General features: G+C 40.1%; 1 protein-coding gene across 1 annotated transcript in view; it reads right to left on the reverse strand.

Moving 5' to 3' along the window:
• Nucleotides 1–2,649: 2,649 nt before the first annotated feature.
• Nucleotides 2,650–21,008, reverse strand: part of EPB41L2 (erythrocyte membrane protein band 4.1 like 2) — a 392,946-nt gene continuing 374,587 nt past the window's right edge. Inside the window, exon 24 of the mRNA XM_067010758.1 lies at nucleotides 2,650–2,710. The gene's annotated coding sequence lies outside the window, so the exon portion shown is untranslated. The remainder of the gene's footprint in view (nucleotides 2,711–21,008) is intronic.

Raw genomic sequence — 21,008 nt, forward strand, 5'->3', positions numbered from 1 at the left:
CAAACCCATTTCCCACTCTGACTCTCCATCATCCTGTCCTCCTGCCAATGATTGCATAGTATGCCTAAGATTCTATTCCTGGAAGAGCTCCTTTGCTGTGATTCTATTCATCTAGAATATACTCCTTCTACTCCAAAACCCAGTCCAAATGCTATCTTTCCTGGTACCCTGGTCAGAATGGATTGTGTTTTTCCCATACTATTTCATTATAATTTAAATACAGAATAGGTTGCAGTTGTAATTAGTTTTTTAGGAGTCTCTATCTCACAAATAGATTTTAATCACCCCAGGGTTAGGTGTTTTATTTTACTCATCTTTGTAATTATCAATAAAATACAATACAATATCAAGGTCTGCTGAATTATACAGTTTCAACAGGCCTTTGCATATGGGAAATGATTCACTCTATTCTCAAAAATGCAAAGGTGAGATATTAAGTATGACTTTGAAATAATTATGACTGTTCCTCTGAAGAGTAGTCCTTCCTACAAGCTTCCAACTGGAAGAACTGCTGATCGTGTCCAGGCTATATTACCATTTGAAAGACTTTTCCTAAGGACCAATGGAAGAGTCTCCTTCTATGTAACATGGAAACCAGAGTTGTGTGTGGAGATAGGAGTGGTGAGTGGTTTATGAACAGGCTAAATAGGGCGATAGGTGCTCCTAAAGGGTTTTTATCAAGGGGAGTACCTGATCAGATTGCATTTGGGGGAATAAACTCTGGGAGAATCAATTGCAGACTGCCCAGCTGAACTGGAGGGGTACAGGAGACTAGAGAACTAGTCATGAGGGTGGTACAGGAGTCAAACCAGGGGGTGATGGTGGTAGATTTGTCAATGGTGATAGCAGAAGAGATGGAGAGAAGAGAGTCACTTAAGAGGTAGAACTTGCCAGACTTGCTGATTGATTAAATGATTGATTGATTGTGAGGAGACAGAGATGAAGGTCTAGAATGACAGCCAGATGTGGTTTTGCACCTGTGAATCTGGCCTATGTAGCATCACTCAGTGGGAAAAACACCTCAGAGCATTACCTTTATGCAATATGGCACCCCCAGCATCATGTTATATATGGAAGACAACTCATTCTGGAGGAGGCCACAGGAGATATCAGGAAATTACACTGAACTTCTTCACAAAGGAATAGGCTAAAAATTAGATTCTTACAGCAACTTACTAAAGGGAATGCTATTAAACTCTCAGGCAAGAGCTGGCCATGGTTTTTATGAATTACCATCATTCATCTTTCCAGGGGAAGGATCCGAGTAAGAATCTTTTCTGCCGCTGCTTGGGAGTTCCTGAAGGATCACATAACTAGAGCATTAGAGCATAAAGAATGATTCATAGCAACAGCATCCAGATTTGATGGAACACCTACACACAAAGTGTACATTCTTGATATCTTATTATCAAGCCTGTGATGTGGTTTTACTAGATCAACTTGATTTTTCTGGTTTGTATTATGAAAGTCCTTTTCATGTGAGTTTAGGGGTTTAGGGACTGTAGAGATCCAGAATAGAGCTACCTACATATGAAACAGAATCTTTCTAACTAAACATGGTCAACTGACACCAATTATGACAGACTCACACAGTAACACGCTTTATGTGTCATTAAGGACATGGACTTCTTATATTACATATTACCTTCCACAGCCAGTGGGGAAATAGCCAGTAAAATGTAACATGTTTTGCACAGCTTTTTGAAACATTTGAATTTGAATACCTTTAGATGGAACAAATATCTTTCAGCCCACAGTCACAAATATTCCTCATTTTTTCACCCCCTATCTCACTCGTTTCTTTTATATTTCTACCTTGCTTCTGAGTTGGGAATTTTGAAAGCGAACTGGGAGGGCTGAAATGGATGTCCTTGAGTGTAGAGGTCACTGAGCCAATGTGAAAGAGGCAGAAACATACGGGACAGCTACCCTGCAATTTATGGGGATCGCATGGCCTGGGACTTGCGTTACCCGCCTGAAGCTGTGTCCATCCCTTGTTCTTCTGATTCCCTTCACTAGCTCTTAAGATAAAGTCTGAAATCCCTCAGACAGCTTCCAGGGCCCTCTGTAGTCTGGCTCCTGCCCACCCTTCCGACTTCTGTCCTACCCCTCACTCTCCCTCCAGCTTTCCGATGTCCAGCCACAGAGCCTCATGGGGCCAGCAGCAGTGAAGGCTGTGGCACCCTACCGGCCCCTCCTCCAGGTCCGAGGCACTCTTCCCCAGCTCCCAGGGTGTGGCTTGCAAATGTCCACTGCTCTGTCTCAGGCTGGGAATTGCCCTCTGCAGGCTCACCTAAGGCGCCACCCTCCACCTTGGGGATGAAGGTCCACAGGGGGTGCAGGGGTTCAGTCTGAGGCAGTTCAGAGGGTCACCCCAGCTCCACAGCCTGCCTCACCTCCTTACAAGTGTGATTCCTGAGGGCACTCCCAATAAACAGCTGACCGCAAATCTCCATCCCAGAGTCTGTTTCCAGGGAACCCAATATGACACAAGCTCCACTCATACCTGCCCAGAAGTCTGGTCGTTATTCTTTCTTCTGTCTGGAACATTCTTTAGCCATCCTTCCCTCCCTCTTCCTCTGTCTCACTTACCCCTCTTTCTTAGCTCTGGGATCATCTCCCCAGTAATGCCTTTCCTGAAAGTCCATCTAATTCAGGTCCTGCTGTTACATGCTTTCATGAAAACCAGTTCCCTTCAATCAGAGGACTTCTGTAAATCAGAAAGAGAAAGACAAATACCATATGCTATCACTTGTATGAGGAATCTAAAATATGACACAAATGAACTTATCTACGAAACAGAAACAGACTCACAGACATAGAGAACAGACTTGTGGTTACCAAGAAGGGGAGTGGGGTGTGGGGGAAGGATGGATTTGGAGTTTGGGATTAGCAGATACAAACTATTATATATAGAATGGATAAACAACAAGGTCTTACTGTATAGCACAGGGAACTATATTCAATACCCTGTGATAAACCATAATGGAAAAGAATATGAAAAAGAATATATATATGTATAATTGAATCACTTTATTGTACAGCAGTAATTAACACAACATTGTAAATGAACTATACTTCAATAAAATAAATTTTTTTAAAAATCAGAGGACTTCTGTTTACAATTATATGGGCATTAATTTGCATGTTTGATTCCTGTCTCACCTACTCAAAAGAAAACTCCATGTGAGTAGAGGACCTGCTTGTTCTTGTTCACCATTGGTGTTCTAGTACAGAGCACTAAATTTGGCTCAGATTTGGAATTCAACAAACACACATTAAATTAAGTAATTAATGATTTGGTGAATGAATGACCTCTGCCATCAGAGTTCTTTTCTGAATGGCAACCATGTGATAAACTGTGATCATTGTTTCTCTCAAGGTTGCCTTGGAGATGGTTTTTTTAATCCGTTATGTCCAAGGCTAATCTTAGAAGAAGGTTGAGCTTGAAATCAAGGGGGAAATGTTTCCCCTACCCTGCCCCCAGTACTGTACTTCATGGTAGGAATTGCAAATGGTTAATGGACAATAATAAGGAAATAGTTCAGTATATAAATCAGTATCAGTATTTCATCATGGTCTTTTAAAGATTTTATAGTGAAATAGTGGGGAATTGATTTCTAAAATAAGGAGGACAAAAGCTCTCTTTGCATCTATATTCAGAGGTTCTTGTTCTAGAAATTATTTTTAGTGTTGGTAAAATATGCTAGTTAAGACAACTGAGCTGAAAAGCAGTATATTTGGAACCAAGAAAACTTATTTCACTAATTTTTTTAATTTCCCAAGTAGATTTAAAATTAGATTTTTTTTTAAAAGATTTTCTGATTATTCAGCCGAAAGCCACCCTGGGGTCAGAGAGAAAGGAGAAGTCAATCGCAACCAACACTCCTTGAGCACATTCACGAGAAGTTACTCAAGGCCAGGGTCGTGGGGACACAGACTCGGACCTGAGTGATTCTAAGCTTTGGTTATGGACTCTGAGAAAGAGCAAAGCAGACCCTGGCAGTCAGGAGCCAGCCTGGCATTACCTCTTAGGCCTTAGTGTTACTAGACGCTGGCCTGACAGGGCCAAGTTGTGGTGTTCTCCAGTTGGACATAATTTCACAGACCAGCCACATCGGTCATGGACACTCTGTGACTTTGATGGATCATGACACAATCAAGACTACCTCCAAATGATGTCTGAACAATGACACAGACAAGAACATTGTCCAAACACTGTCAGCAAAATCACTAACATCCCCTATCCCGACTGATAGGAGTGCTGCAGCTTTACTAATTACAGCTTAAGCTTGGCTTCATTCCTCCTGCTATTTAGATAAGATTTCATAAAGACAATAACATTAAGCCTGTTCTAACACCCTCGTACTGAGGGGCCACACAGTCCCCTGGGGCGTGTGTTTGCTTTTGTTGCAATGAGTCAGTAAACTACACTTTAACTAAAGATAATTAAACAAAGGGGGTCTTTGGAGGCCATTGAAATCTCCCAATGATGTAAAAGTAAAATATAGAGAGCTATATAGGAATAGTCAAACAGCCTGTATTAAATATTTAACCTTGAAATATATATATATTTATTTCCACACCTTCACTCTTAGAGCTAACCCAGTAATTCATAGTGGAATAAGCATTTGGGGCACGACCAATGATGAATCAAGTCTTCTCTGATGATTTATCTCTCTCAAAAGAGAAATGATAAATGACAGAAAGTCAAGAAATACAATGAATAGGGCACTGTAAGCAGCAATTTTCAAGACCACAAAAAAGACCTGGTGAAGCATAGTTGCCTGGTGTAGCCCAGTCCCCTGACACCCCTCCTGCAAACTGTCGAGGTGTTTGGTGGGCAGGAACCAAGCAGCCTGGGGTGGGACACAGCCCGTGCCCCTGCCGGGGTGCTGCTCCCTTCCCCTGTGGTGTGAGGAGACCTCCTGCCTGGGAGCTTGCCCTCCAGGGGATGCTGGGCCCAAGGTGACCACAGTCAAGGGCTTCCACCCCATTGGCCTGGTTACGCGATCCTCACGTCGGGGAGGAGAGCCATGGCGCACCTCCATTCCCATCCCTCTGGATTTGTTACTCTTTTGCACTCAACACCTGCCAATAAAGACTGTCTACACTGAGGGGGAAAAGGGAGCAGGAGAAGAGTGGCCCCTGGGGTACAGGGTGAGCCCTGACTACTCGGGCAGATGTTCGGGCAGACAAGTTACTGTGTAGGTGATGTGATTTGCAAAGCTTTGGGCAGCATCCTGCTTCACGGTTTATGCCTTTACAAAAACAGCCTTTGTTTTCTTCTCCATTGTGGAATGTGTTATTAACCTGTTTCATTTTCATCTGATTTAGTTTAATGGTACATGGACCTTTTTCTAGTCTTCACATATCTTTAAGGCACTGTTACTCAAGTCTAAGATTTAAGTCTTCATTTGTCCCTAGAAAATTTCAGAATTATCTACGTGAAATATTCACGTGAAGTATTTTAAGGAAGTAGAAATCACCGGGAAATTATGCAATAATTTCTGAAAGTGAAAATATGTCCATGTATCTTTCTTATGATGGTGTATTTAATCTGAAAACATGAGAGAACTGCAGCAAAGGCATTCGATGCTACAGAGAAACTCAGAATCCAAGAAGTACCAAATCTAATCAAACAGATGTGGAAAAGGTTATGCTGTTCTCATTTGTAGCTCCAAATGGCAGTCACTTGTTTATTATTTTTACTTTCACAAAGGCAGGGTAAAATGTTAAATAACAACATGTATTAAGAGGCACTATAGTTTGGAAGTTAAGAGTATCAACTAAATTCAGACAGACCTGGGTCAGAAACTTGGCTCTATTTCCTCTCTCTGGGTGATCTTAAGGAAACTACTTGACCTCCCAAAGCCTGTTTTTTTTCCCCTCAGTAAAATGTTAAGGAATAATAGTATCCACACAATAGAATTCTTATTGAGTTAAATGCCATGATGCCTGTAAAATATTCAGCTCAGTACCTGGTACATAGTAAGTGCTATGATTACTGTGTGGTTGTGTTTTTAATAACCTGTATTCAACCAAGTGCAGAAATTCTCATGCTGGAATAAAGTGTGAAGGCTCAGATTGTCTTAACTTTGTGGAGAAACCTATATTTTCAAATACATCTAAATATATTTTAACATTAGTTCTGGAATTCTGATAAGAGAGTTTAATAAATCAAACACTGACCCAATAAACATTTATCATGTACTTGTTTGGTGTTGTGCACAGGATCTGGGCATGTGAAAAGGTAGAAAAGAAAAAGCCAAATAAGACCAGATTAGACTCAGATGTGTTCAAAATCAGCAATTAAACATGGCTGACTTTATTAAGTGCTATAATCAATGTCCAATAATGTCATCCTAGTAAGAGGACAATTCATTTATGAATAAGACAGTCTGGGAAGCCGCATGGAGTTGGTGATTTTGAAACAAGCAAGGGATTTCCTCAGGCAGAGACTGAGATTGCAGGTCTAGAAGAGCAACCTGGGTAGACAGATGAATATAAACAAAGGATCAGAGGTGGAAAGGGACAGAGGATGTTGAGGGAATCGGGTGCGGAATCATGGATGTGCTGAGTATGTGGCAAATGGCTGAGGAACTCATGAAGTCTCCAGCATGGAGGCCCCTTCTGTGCCCTGTTAAAGAGTTCATGTCTTGTCTTATTCAGCTCAGGCTGAACAACAAAATGCCACAACAAAATACCACAGACCTGGTGACCTAAACAACAGGAATTTATTTCCCACAGTTCTGGAGGCTCGGAAGTTCAAGATCAAGGTGACAACCAACTCAATTCCCTGGTGAGGGTCTTATTCCTGGTTTGCAGATGGCCACTTTTTTTGCTTTGTCCTCAAATGGCAGAGAGAGAGAGAGAAAGAGAGAGTGAGAGACAGAGTGCTTCGATGTCTCTTCCTCTTTGTATAAGGGCACTAATCCCATCATGGAGGTCCTACCCTCACGATGTCATCTAAATCTCATTACTTCCCAAAGTCTCCAACTCCAAATACCATCACCTTGGGGGTTAGGAGTTCACCATATACATTTGGGGGCTGGGGGTTGCAACCATTCAGCACATAACAGATCTTAACTTGTACTCAAAGGAGAACTGACATTTTCTGAAAAGGCAAATTCAATCATTAGATTGATGCTTTCGAAGGTAAATCTGCTGTGAATAGATGAATGAATTGAAAAGAGATACAGAGACCAGTTAAAATATCACTACAATAGTTTAGTCTAGAGGTACAATATTTCATCCCACCTGCAACAATATCAGTTGTTAGACACACTATTTTTTATATGCCTCTAAGGAAAAAACAAAACAAAATGAAACTGCCATTGAACTATGATCTAACGTTTTCTTGTGTAGAATTTTCATTTTATATTTATTGGAAGAACTTCTTTAGAGGTGTTCAGGCATCAATTTTTATTATATGTCATTCTCTGTACATACATAGAAGGAAAATATGAACAAAACACATTAGTTAAGATATTTCTAAAACTATTTCACATTCACAGTTCATTTCTTCTGAATCACTGTTTTCATTCTGTCATTATGGTATGTATTATTTCAGAGTTTATTGACACATGTACAGATATGGTGATGATTTTTTTCAAAGTCATCACATTTTATATTCTCTCTGTCATTTTTTTTTCACTTAATATACTACGGACATTTTTCCAGGTAATTAACTATACCATCAACATCTTAATTATGCCATTATCTTAATTCACTCAACAACGATATTGAGCATCTAGACCTTGTATTAGGAACTAGGGAAACAGTGGTGAGCAAAAGCAGGTGAGGCATAACTCTTCCCTAAGCAGACATTTTGCTTATTTCCATATTTGCTTTCTTTTTATTTCGTCATAATCAATAGCATAATAAATACTGCTGTTAGATTATCTCTTTATGAGTTCCTAGAAGTGTAATGTCTGGGTCAAATGGCTTGTATATCTTTAAGGTTTTGATGCATATTGTCAATGTGCCCTTCAGAGACTAGCACCAATGTATATTCCCATTAACAGTCCCATCACATGCCTATTTCCCCACAACTCTTCCACCACCGCGTTTTATTATTCTTTTTCATTTTGGCTAACAAAAGAGGTAAATATTGATATTTTATTGTTTTAAATTGCATATTTTGATTACTGGTGAGGTTGAATGTATTTTGATGTTTATTAGCCATGTATAATATTTTAGATATATATTATTTATAGATATATACAATATTTATGCATACATTCTATGTTTATTAGCTATATATGTATGTAGTGTGTGTATGTGTGTGTGTGTATGCACACACACATGCACATAATTATTTTTATACTTTGCCCATTTTTCTATTGGTGTATTTTATTCAAATGATTTTTATTTTATTTTATTTTTTTTAACATCTTTATTGGAGTATAACTGTTTTACAATAGTGTGTTAGTTTTTCCTTTACAACAAAGTGAATCAGTTATACATATACAGATGTTCCCATATCTCTTCCCTCTTGCGTCATCCTCCCTCCCACCCTCCCTATCCCACCCCTCTAGGTGGTCACAAAGCACAGAGGTGATCTCCCTGTGCTATGCGGCAGCTTCCCACTAGCTATCTAATTTACATCAAATGATTTTTAAATAACCGTTTCCACCTTTGAGTTCCAGTGTTAGTGTTTTAGAAATGTACAGAAATTCAAAAACATAATCCCTACTTGTAATTGGCACTTTATAGCAGCACAGTTTCCCATAATAAGGTTTGATTTATTAACTCAACTGTGAAAATGTCTATGTGATATTATACTCACAGCAGAATGCTACTATTAGTTTTAACTATTTGAATCTATTTCAATAAATCTAAAAAGACATCTTATGCAAACAGCAAACCAGGATGTGCAGTTGCCATAGAAACAGAAGCTAGTATTATGGAAAAGGAATAAGCCAGGGTGGAACCGTTCCCCTCAGGGACTCTGTTTTGCAACCAGTTCCTTGAATAAGTCATATATGTGAATTATACCACCTGAAGCTAGTTAACATTAGTGATGCCTAATAAAGACTTCACTAGGCATCTGAACATCATGAGGAAAAGATCCATGTAAACTGCATTGTCTGCTAATTCATGTTTTTATTTTAAATTGAAATGTAAAAGTTAAACTCATTTCATCTTAATTTCCTAGGGAGAGTTGTTCATTTCCATGCTGAAAGTGAAATAAGAACAATAATGTGGGTGTATGATTTCCTTTTCAACTTTGAAAATTCTGGTTATAAAGCAAGCTTTCTCCATTGAATCAATTTGCCGATTAGCTTAGATATCTCAGTGGAAAAGATTCTTTAAGAAAACAGGCTTGAACAAGATAAATATTTGACACAAAAGTGCCAAAACCCTTTTTGGAAGAATATGAAATAATTATGTGACTCAGACCATCAGAGTTTATAATTACAGTTTGGAAACTGAAAATCACCCATCCCAAAGAGGTTCCCGTTGAGTCTAAATCACCCAGAGAATGATGTGTCATATATGTTACCAAGCTCTACAAATAAAGTCTGTAATTCAGTTTTTCATCCAAAAGTTTGAAAGCTGTTGCTTGTTATATATTCTAGTATGTCTTATTTGTCTATAAAAATCTCCACTTAGTGCTGGCAGTGACTCTTGATGTATATGCTCTGCTTTCATAACATAGAGTGTGAATTTAATCCTAATAGGAGGTAATTTACTGTCCAAGAAAGGATACGCTATCATAAAAAGATTACAAATGTGAAATAATTTTCATGCTTGTAATAATCACACTGTCACTTGAAAAAAATAAACCTGTGCATCTTCTCTTTTGACCTTTATAACTACAATATTGACGTTGGTAGTATCGCTAGTAGACTCTTGAAATGATCACTTATAAATACATTATTTTTTAACAGTTAAAATACTCAATATAACCAGTCAATATCAAAATTGATCAATATGGGGAGAAATCAGAGTGTTTTTTCAGGGAAGAACTTGAGTTAGACTATACCAGAGGGGTTGGACTTGGCTTGGCAGAGAGGAAGGAAAGGGCAAGTCCAAGAAAGGGGGTCAGGGGCTTCCCTGGTGGCGCAGTGGTTGAGAGTCCGCCTGCTGATGCAGGGGATATGGGTTCGCGCCCCAGTCCGGGAGGATCCCACATGCCGCGGAGCGGCTGGGCCCGTGAGCCATGGCTGCTGAGCCTGCGTGTCCGGAGCCTGTGCTCTGCAATGGGAAAGGCCACAACAGTGAGAGGCCCTCGTACCACAAAAAAAAAAAAAAAAAAAAGAAAGGGGGTCAGCCTGAGCAGGGATAACGAAGTGGGGGGAGGAGTGGGAATGCACACATGGTGGGTGGGAAGGGTGAACTGGGCTGATTAATGCCAAAGACTCCTGCAAACAGATTGTAAGGAATAAGGCTACAGAGGCAAGATAGGACCAGGCAAAAGATTTTGAATTCCATGGTAAGAATTTGAGAATTAACTCAGTAGGCAATAGCTTCACTAGGGAAGAGTCATAAATTCAGGGGAACTTGGCCTAATAGAGAAACAAGTCTTGCCTTCCTGGATGTCTTTCAAAGTCAATCAAGACTGTCCAGAGCACTCTTGTGAAGAGTTCCTATTTAGTGGCTGTCAGTGTACCAGACAGTAAATGTATATACATTGCCTCATTTCACTTCAGCAACAACCCTGCAGGATAAATAGTGATTCAACCTCTTCTAAAGAAGTCCCGGGAAGGTTAAGAAAAATGTCCAAGGTCGCAGGACAAGTAAGTAGCAGAGCCAGGACTTAAACTTAGTTCTTCCTGTCTGTAGATCCCATTCCTTCTACTATTCTATTCTGATTAAATGGGTCTTTGTTTTATTTTGCTTTGCTTTATCTTGCTTTGTTTTATGTTCTTTTTAATGAATGGTCAATGAGAGAAGCGATGGAAATTAAGAGAAACAGGCAAGGCCATAAAAGAAATACTCTCCACGTGACTTCAAGGATGAAAAGCCTTCACGGGAATGATTATAAAGCAACATTTCTCTTGCTATTAAATAGCTATTAAAATTACAGAAACATTATGAGAGCGTTGGATAGGAATGCTGGTTGCGGAACAATAAAATCTATCCTGGCTAGTTTAAGCAGGAAATAATTAAATGATATTAAGTCACTCATAGAAATCCCTGGTGGGCTAAAGGGCCAAGCATCTTGGATGGATACCATCCCAGATGCAGGAGCAAGCACACCACAGCCCCCTCACGATTCGCAGACAACACTTGGGACTGGGTACCAGATGAACCACATGCCTTGCCCGCCACGCTAACCAGGCATGTTTCCTGTGCAGGAATGCCTTTTCACGCTACTTACTTCCAAATCCCAGCCTAGATGCATGTGGTCTGATTAGTGGAACTTAACTCCCATGCCTGTCCCAAGCTGCAAAGGAATCTAGGTTAGGGTGTTTTTCATGGCTTTTCTTTTTAACCTTTAGCAGTCAAAACTCATAATGTGAGAAATTCCCAAAGTATAGGTTTGGGGGCAGTCACAAATAATAAATGTCCATTCTTATTAGGCAAAGGGGTTTTGGAAAGTTAATCCCAGTAAGTGTCTAGCACTCTTCAGGGGAAAGTTGTGCTGATGGTCGTGAGTATTTAGTTCTGCTTGACAGGATCAATATTCTATTCTGGAACGAGAAGCGTGACTCACCAAATGTAATGAAAGTATCCATGAAAGCCATCCAGTTCCCTTGGGTTTGATTCATATCCACTTAGAAATCTTTGTGGCCATTAAATTTCCCAAGCAAATTTATCTACTGGAAAGAGAATGAACTTACTAACTACAAAGAATATTCTGGTCTCTTCCACAGTTTCGTTTTATTGTGGGTTGATAAGTTCACTCATTGACAAAGTCCAGGCATCCGACTAGGCACTGGATGGATATCCAATGACATTCAGATCCCATCTTTGCCCTTGAGGAGCTCACAAGCTGGTGAAGCAAACAAATATGTGAATAAACAGTTATGGAATGACGTGCTAAATGCAAGCCAGGTAAAATTTACAGGAGCAGTGAGAAGGGGCACTGACTATAAGGAGAAAAGTAATCAGGAACACAGCCTGAGCAAAGGCTTCACAGTTAAGAGTCAACTAGATGGAGAGGGGCAGGGAGAGAAACATGCCAGGCTGAGGAAAGGCACAAAGGAAGGAGCACAAATTAATTCATCCATTCAACAAATATTTACTGAGTGCCCTCAATGTGTGCCAAGCACAGAGACAGAGAGTGTGGGAGACAGGATGGCAGAGGGCATGCCACAGCAATAAGGCTCAATGGACAGAGGCAACCGACCAAACATCAGTGTGTACACCAAGGTAAGAAATTTAGAATTTAAATTTATCTTTTTAAATTGATGGATGATAAACAGATGAATAAATAAGAATAAATAAGATAAAGAAGATGTGGCACATATATACAATGGAATATTACTCAGCCATAAAAAGAAATGAAACTGAGTTATTTGTAGTGAGGTGGATGGACCTGGAGTCTGTCATACAGAGTGAAGTAAGTCAGAAGGAGAAAAACAAATACCGTATGCTAACACATATATATGGAATCTAAGGGAAAAAAAAATGTCATGAAGAGACTAGGGGTAGGACGGGAATAAAACACAGACCTACTAGAGCATGGACTTGAGGATATGGGGAGGGGGCAGGGTAAGCGGTGACGAAGTGAGAGAGTGGCATGGATATATATACACTACCAAACGTAAAATAGATAGCTAGTGGGAAGCAGCCGCATAGCACAGGGAGGTCAGCTCAGTGCTGTGTGACCACCTAGAGGCTTGGGATAGGGAGGGTGGGAGCGAGGGAGACACAAGAGGGAAGAGATATGGGGACATATGTATAACTGATTCACTTTGTTGTAAAGCAGAAACTAACACACCATTGTAAAGCAATTATACTCCAATAAAGATGTTAAAAATAAATAAATAAATAAATAAATTGATGGATGGATTCAGCTTCTAAAACATCTCCTTCCTGAGTGACTTGCCACCTCACACTGTGACTTAGGTCTTTGCGCTCACGTTAGCAGATGGCTTACTTAAGCCATGTGACTCAGGTTGGGTACTGCCACCTGCGTTTTCTTTCTCTCCGTTGGCATTCAGGTTTGGTCTCTCTGAGAGTATATGAGCATGAAGAAGCCGGGGCCCGTCCTGGGAACGCACTTAATAACAGAAGATATCAAAGATGGGCGTTCGAGCAGGGTTTCTTGGAGAAGAACAAACAGTCTTCTGGGACTTCCCTGTGACACACACGAGAAGTGGTGATTTGACTTCAGAAAACAGTAGCATGAACAAAAATTAAGGATTAGCATTTGCATAAACATAATGGGACAGTAATAGGGCAGAAGCAAATTAGATGTAAACCTATGTGTCCTTGAGAGCAGGAGAGGGAGAAAAGCACACAGAGACAATAGTGAACCTTTAAAAAAGGAAGTCACACATTTGCGTATTTTAAACACTGCAATTGGATGCAACCTGCCATCATAAAACACGTCACCTGCCAGCTGCATTCAACGGGGGATGGGCTCCCGTTACACAACGCCTGAAATTTTATATGCTTTCACCTATCGCATGGAGCTCAGAAAAGGTTCTACTTGCTGGGTCTATATTTCCATGTTAAAACCTTATGGCTTTGGCAAAAGAAAGAGAGAGAAGAAAGGGAAGATATGATATCAGGAACATTAAGTACAGACCCACTGTGCGATCATGACAAGGTAGATGATGTCTTTAGTCTACAAGGTCAAGACAGCAGGGCCTCATACGTGAAATTCTTTACACTTGAATGGCTTGCGAAGAGTTGTTTAAACGAGGGGGGATATCTCCCAAATAAAAGAATGACTTCAGTGCTTACAGTCATTGGCTATCGGAAGCTGAGAGGGAAAGAGGGGGAAAGAATCAAGAGGGAAGCTGGCAAGCATACAGAATGCCACCTGTGGTCACCCAGGGTCTGACCCATGGCACTTCCCGTCCTGACGCCCCATCATCAACTCGCTCAGGAGTGAACCAGTTCTCGCTGGAAGAATTCACAGGAGGCTGGCTTGTAAAGTAGGTTGCTGATGTGTCGGTCGACAACGAGGACCCATCTTATTAAATGATGACATCCTTGTCCTCTGTGCTGCACAATTTCCCAGATAGGTAATTTTAGCCATGAATCTAAATCAGTTATTATCGGGGCCTTATATATAGGGTCAGGAAAAAATCAACTGGATGATCTTACAGCAGCAGTTCTCAAAATTTTAATGTCATAACACATATCATGTCTGACAATTATCTGCACACACACACAGAGACCTCCTGAATGTGGCCAGACATCAACACAAAATAGGCCCTCAAGAAAATGATGTGTTTATAAAACAGAGATTTCTAGGTATCCACCATAATCTATTCTCTACAGTCAGTCTCAGTGAAAAGAAGTCTATTTAGACACATGGCTAAACTACATTTCCTAGACTTCCTTGCAGACAGTGTAGCTATGTGACTGAGTTCCCACCAGTGGAATGTAGGTGGAGATGATTTGGGCCTTTTCTGGGCCAGAGAGTGGGCATGTATCTCCAAAGTCCTGTCCTCCTTCCTACTGGCAGGAGTCCAGATATATCTGTGACCCAGTCCTGACAACTTACAATGCACCGTTGTCTCCTAGGAAAGGGTAGGTTAGAGCCTCAGCATGAAAGGAACAGGAGTTCCAATATCCCCTGTGGGAGAGCTGCCTGCAGCCTGGAATGCTTTAGGGTGATGCCTGAGGGAGAAATAAACCTCCCTCTTCTTTAAGCCCTGAATTTGGGGTCTATTAGAAAAGCTTTTCCCCTAACTGCTAATAATAATAATCAATAAAACTAACCTTATCAAGCTTTCAAAAAGTTTGATTTTCACGGAGAAACATGAATAAATATGACTAAACTCTTAATGCTGAATGCCACAGTTATTAACAAAGTTCACATGCCTTCCTCTTGCACTGCCTCTTTGCCCACCTCCATCCCTCAGCTTTCCTGGGTTTTTGGCCCCAAGTCTTTGGACTCATCCTGGACACCACTCTTCTCTTCCTCCCAGCAGGTCAGCTCTCACCTCATGCCACTACGTCACCACAGTGCCCTGGGGCCAAGCCACCATAATCCCTGGTCCCCAATCCCATCTCTCTGCTTCACTTCTGTCTTCCTCCTACAGCCTCTCCTCCACATCGCAGCCAGAGAAACCCTTCCAGAATACAGATAGGATGATGCCATTCCTTTCTCAACGGAGATGACTAAAACTCTTGGGAAAATTATGAGGGAATTAATCAGTGATGGATTACTATGTATATAAGCACTTAAAATATGTTAAGTTTTAACTGTAAGATGAATGTTTTAATTGTATAAGAAAGGACCTGCGGGACTTTCCTGGTGATCCAGTGGTTAAGCCTTTGCCCTCCAATGCAGGAGGTATGGGTTTGATCCCTGCTTGGGGAGCTAAGGTCCCACATGCCTCGTGGCCAAAAAACCGGAACATAAAAAACAGAAGCAATATTGTAACAAATTCAATAAAGACTTCAGGGCTTCCCTGGTGGCGCAGTGGTTGAGAGTCTGCCTGCCGATGCAGGGGACGTGGGTTCGTGCCCTGGTCCGGGAAGATCCCACGTGCCGCGGAGCGGCTGGGCCCCTGAGCCATGGCCGCTGGGCCTGCACGTCCGGAGCCTGTGCTCCACAACGGGAGAGGCCACAGCAGTGAGAGGCCCGCGTACCGCAAAAAAAAAAAAAAAAAAAAAAGACTTTAAAAATGGTGCACATCAAAAAAAATCTTAAAAAAAAAAGGACTGCGGTTATAATACATTTTCACTTATAGTACAAGTCCATTCTCTACACTTCTACCTTACTTTTATAGCATGGCTGCCAAATAATTTTTTTTTCCAAAGTGCTCCCCACTTCCTAGAGGACAGTGTCCAAACTCTTCAGCCAAAAGTTCTGATCTGGCCTTAATCTGCCTTTTCTTTCTTGGATCCGATTAGTCCCTTACACAAACGTTTTGCTGCATATTGTAGTAAGCAGGGGGAAGGAAGGAAGGAAGAGAGGGAGGGGAAGTAAGAGAATGAGTAAAGAGAAAAGTAGATCTATTTAATCTGGCATGAAAATATATTCAAGATGTACTCTTAAATTTAAAAATCTAGTGGAACAATACATTTAGTATGATTCAAAGGTGTGAAAATCCTGTCTCAGTCTATGTGTATATATATGAATGTTATTGCATAGAGAAAAAAAGTAAATGCAATTTCACAAAACTGTTACCTTTGGGGAGAGGACTGGGATTGAGGGGGGTGGGATAAAAGGAGCATTACTCTTTAGATCCCATACTCATTCAACATATATTAAGAGGCTATTTTTATTTCAGGCTCTGGACTAAAATCCATATTACAAGCAGTTATTCAAATCGACATGGAAAAGTAGTTATTAAGACAGAAACTTTCCTCAATAAAGTGAAGAAAATATTTTGTAAATGACCAAGTTGCTATAAAATTTGAAGTTTGATACAATCTATGTTGATTGATTTTAAATCTCTTCATAAAGAGATTTTTTTGTTCCTACAAAATATAATTTAAATTTTTTTTAGCAATTAGTTTATAACTGTCATATTAGGATTAAAGGTTTCTCTCTCTTTTCCTCTCCCCTGAAACCATGTGCCTTTAAAAGTCTGGGGCCTTTTCATGTAACTCTTGGCCATCTGTATGTCTCCTTGGTGAAATGTCTATTTAGGTCTCCTGCCCATTTTTTAACTGAATTGTTTGGTTTTTTTTTTTTTTTTTTTTTTTTTTTTTTTTTTTTTCTGCGGTATGCGGGCCTCTCACTGTTGTGGCCTCTCCCGTTGCGGAGCACAGGCTCCGGACGCGCAGGCTCAGCGGCCATGGCTCACGGGCTTAGTTGCTCCGCGGCATGTGGGATCTTCCCAGACCGGGGCACGAACCCGTGTCTCCTGCATCGGCAGGCGGATTCTCAACCGCTGCGCCACCAGGGAAGCCCTGAATTGTTTGTTTTTTGATATTGAGTTCCATGAGCTGTTTGTAGGGAGACACAAGAGGGAAGGAAATATGGGGATATATGTGTGCATATGGCTGATTCACTTCGTTGTACAACAGAAACTAACACAAGTATTGTGAAGCAATTATACTCCAGTAAACATCTATTAATTTAAAAAAAAAGAAAAGAAAATTACATTTCTTAAAAAAGAAAAAAGTCTGGGGCCTTAGTTACATCATCCACAAAAAGAAGCCAGTAACACAGGAGGGCTATTGTAAGGATTAAATGAGGTAAGTCATAAAAATTGTGTGACAGAGTTGGAACAGAGCAGGGAGTTGAGAAATGACGGGTGCAGCCAATTTCCACTGACCTAGTGCCTGCTGGACAAGGAGATTCCCTTCTCCAGGTGCACGGATCTGTAACACCTAGATGGAATCGTTTGGGCATTTTCAAAGAATACTTTACAGTTTTAGGAGAAAGGTCTTACTGCCAGGGGATTCAGAAAGAGAAATGCAGAAAGAATTTTATAGCGGAAAACATCTAAATAATGCAGGGGCTAAGTCTAAAACTCCACTTGTTTTGCACTTTGCATTACTGAATCTCCATCAAGACTTACCTGCCAGCTTGGAACAGACTTCCAAGAGAAAGATAAATCAACTTAACTTTCCCATCTATAACAGACTAGAGTTAAATGCTATATATATTAACAACATTTGTTTTAGCATTGGCAGCAATTCTGCTCTGTGCAATAGCACTGCATTTTTAAAAATATTTTGATCATGGATGATTATTGAGGCTTCCTTATTTTAAGACGAAGCATCCTAAAAAGAAAATCTTCACTGAGTATCAGATGCTCCAAGTAAATTCGGATCATGACTATTATACTTTTTTGAAAGGTTATAAGAAGAAAGTGCCATAAATTGTTCTTGATATGATAAACTCAGCTTCAAAGTAACACAGAGCAGCGAGAATTCTTTAATATTCATGCCAAGGTAAAAAAAATGGAGTGAGGTTAAGATTTGGTTTCAAAATTTGAGTCGTTAGAGAATATGTCTGTAAAAAGAAGAAATCCTATTGTAAAGCACTTTACCAAAATGACTAGGTCAGGTTTAATTTTTTCAAAATATTAAATACAGACCACATGCCCAACACTGTGCTAGGGTCACTGGAATTCAAAGGAAGCACACAATTCTCTGCCCTCTGAAAGACTGCAATCGAATCAGGAAGACAAGTCACATTCATATGAAATAAAGGATTATACAATGTAGAATTAAGTGCAAAAACCATGAGGCATGCACTTAATCTCACAGAGAGCCAGGAAAAGGACAAGATCAGAGTAGTAGCAACTATTACGCTACAGATGTTTGCATTAAATAATTTTATTTTCATATTAATATAGGACTAACTACTTTTAAATAAACCCATTAAAACCATCTATTATTGAATTATTGTCAGTTTTTCTGGCAAGCAATTTGAGTACTGTTTTCTGAACTTCTGCTAGTGTATTGAGTTACTCTGTTCCTTTAAGATGCTTAACTTCCCCATTCCTGAGATGGTACAGCTTGAACATCTTTCATTTGTTTAAATATCTATGTCAGAGATATTTACATATGGTTTGAGACGTTTTTGTTTAATATTAATCAATATTAATAATTTATCAGATTTTTAACAAGACAGCAAAATATTAGGGCACATAATCAGAATTCTCTAGTTTGTTGTTGTTGTTTTTAAGCAACAGAATACTTTCACCTAATTAATTTTTCATGCCCAGCAAATTGCTGAGACAAGATTGATGAGCCAACAGCTAGAATAAGAAGAAAAAACTTTTTTCTGCTGCTGGGAGTAGATCCCTGACTGTGGAAAGAATAATGGAAACTTCTTTGGAAGGTCCTTAAGGGATTTAACATCTCTGCACGGTACTATATACAGAACAGCAAGAGGGAAAAAATACAATGTGAAAAAACATGCATACACAACACATCTTCAGGTGAGTTCTAGATCCTGAAGCTCAATCAGTTTGCAGCTGCTAGTGTTAAAACTCGTTGCTTAGAACAATTCAGAGCAAGTTTTCCTAGTATTAATCAATTATATTTCCAAGTAATTGAATGTAAATAGCAAAGTTACTAACTATTTAGGCACTTCAGCAGTTTTCTTGTTGTTTATTCATAAACTGGACTTTTTAGGAATATTCTTAAGATATTAAGTCGCAAAAAAGTGGAGTGAGTGATAGGGGAGCACTGAAGGTTATAAAAAGAACTCATTCTTTGGGGTCCTCAGCAGTTTGAGCTTGCCACAGATTATATATATAAAAAAGAGAAACTGTCGATCAACATTGACATCAGTGCTGATGTCAATCAACATCAGCATTAATAAAAATATTAATTTTCTTGCCACGTTCAGATAATAGCCACCAGAAGACAAATAGAAAAAGCATTTTGTCTGCACGACACCTCATAGCTAACTATTTAAAAGTGACTGGGTAATTAATGCACATTTCACTTTTTTCCCAAATACGTGGAATCTTTCCATGCCTGGGGTTTATTTTGTTCATTAGCGGGCTATGATTATCACCTGGGGAATAAGATGTGACAGAAATTCACCACAAAATGGCACTGCTATTACCTGCCTGGGATGATTCCCACTCTTGTTCCACCTGTACGGTCGTCTTTCTGTAATCTTGGCCTTGCCACATCTAAGGTGGAGACTTAGTCTTACCAAGAGAAACACCTCTTGGTCTGAGTCACAGAGTCATAAACGTCGTCACATAAAAGTGTTATCTTTAGTGATGCTCATTTAAATGTGCCTAGATTTATGAAATTCCTCTTAAACTGATTTCAATTTCCAGGCGAAAATAACTTAGAATGCAAATTAGTTGATGTCCTTCCCACAAAATTCAAAATAATTTTCAGAATTTCACCACCATACACTGAAGAACAAGGCAGAAAAAGAAAAACATTTTTTTCCTAGTCTTTAAAGCAGTGAGACACGAATTATTTATTGGTGGAAAGCTAGAAGTCCCTTTTAAATAACAGTGAATCAATTTTGAACTTGAAACAGATATTGGCACCCTGGATGATTCATTATTCTTAACCCCTGTTATAGCACTGGCCCTCTGGGTCTCAGATTAAATTTCAGAAGACAGGCAGCAGCTCTAAATTCGGAGGAGAAAATGTCACTAGAATGCCATTTATATCAACGACAGTGGCTTCTTCAGAAAATTAAGTTTCATTCCATGTCAGCAAACACAATGACCACTGACCAACCTCTGAGTTAGTTCAGCCTGCCCAACAATAAGTAGAGTGTTTCACTGTAAAATCAAGTGTAATAACTGCAAAACAAGCTAAGAAAAAAGACTCAAGCAGAGCACCTTATAAATATTCTCGCAATTATTGTTCTTCAAAGCTCGCTGCACTTCCAAAAACCTGTTGTGAGTATGGACATAATTTTATCCTTTAAGTTTAAAATAGAAAATATCAGTTTAGTTAGATTCATTCGAATGTTTGATTAGAATTATCAAGCACTATCAGATATTCAGCATTACAGACATTTCGAGATGGCAGAGTAGGAAGATCCTGACCTCACCTCCTCCCACAAGTACACCAAAACTACAACTACATATAGAACAGCTCTTTCTGAGAACAACCTGAAGACGAGCAGAATGGCTCCTTCTACAATCAAAGATAGAAAGAAAAAAACACACGAAGACTGGCAGGAGGGGAAGAGAGGCAGTCTACTCGGGGTCCACACCCCCAGCGGGCCACCTGGAGGAGGAGGGCTATCGCACAAGCCTAGGGATCCCTCCTAAGGAGTGAGGAGCTCAAGCCCCACATTGGACACCCCAGCCCTTGACGAAAGCCCCTTGGCTGCTTTTGAAAACCGGTGCGGCTTAGCAGAGGGCTACAGAAAACTGAGACCCCGCTCTGAAAGGCTGTGCACACAGACTGCTCACTCCCAGTCCCAGCACGGAGGCAGCATATTTGAAGAGTACCGGGTGCTCTGGCCAGTCTTCCAG

This window comes from Kogia breviceps, chromosome 13, assembly GCF_026419965.1.
Source record: "Kogia breviceps isolate mKogBre1 chromosome 13, mKogBre1 haplotype 1, whole genome shotgun sequence".
NCBI classification, from domain to species: domain Eukaryota; kingdom Metazoa; phylum Chordata; class Mammalia; order Artiodactyla; family Physeteridae; genus Kogia; species Kogia breviceps.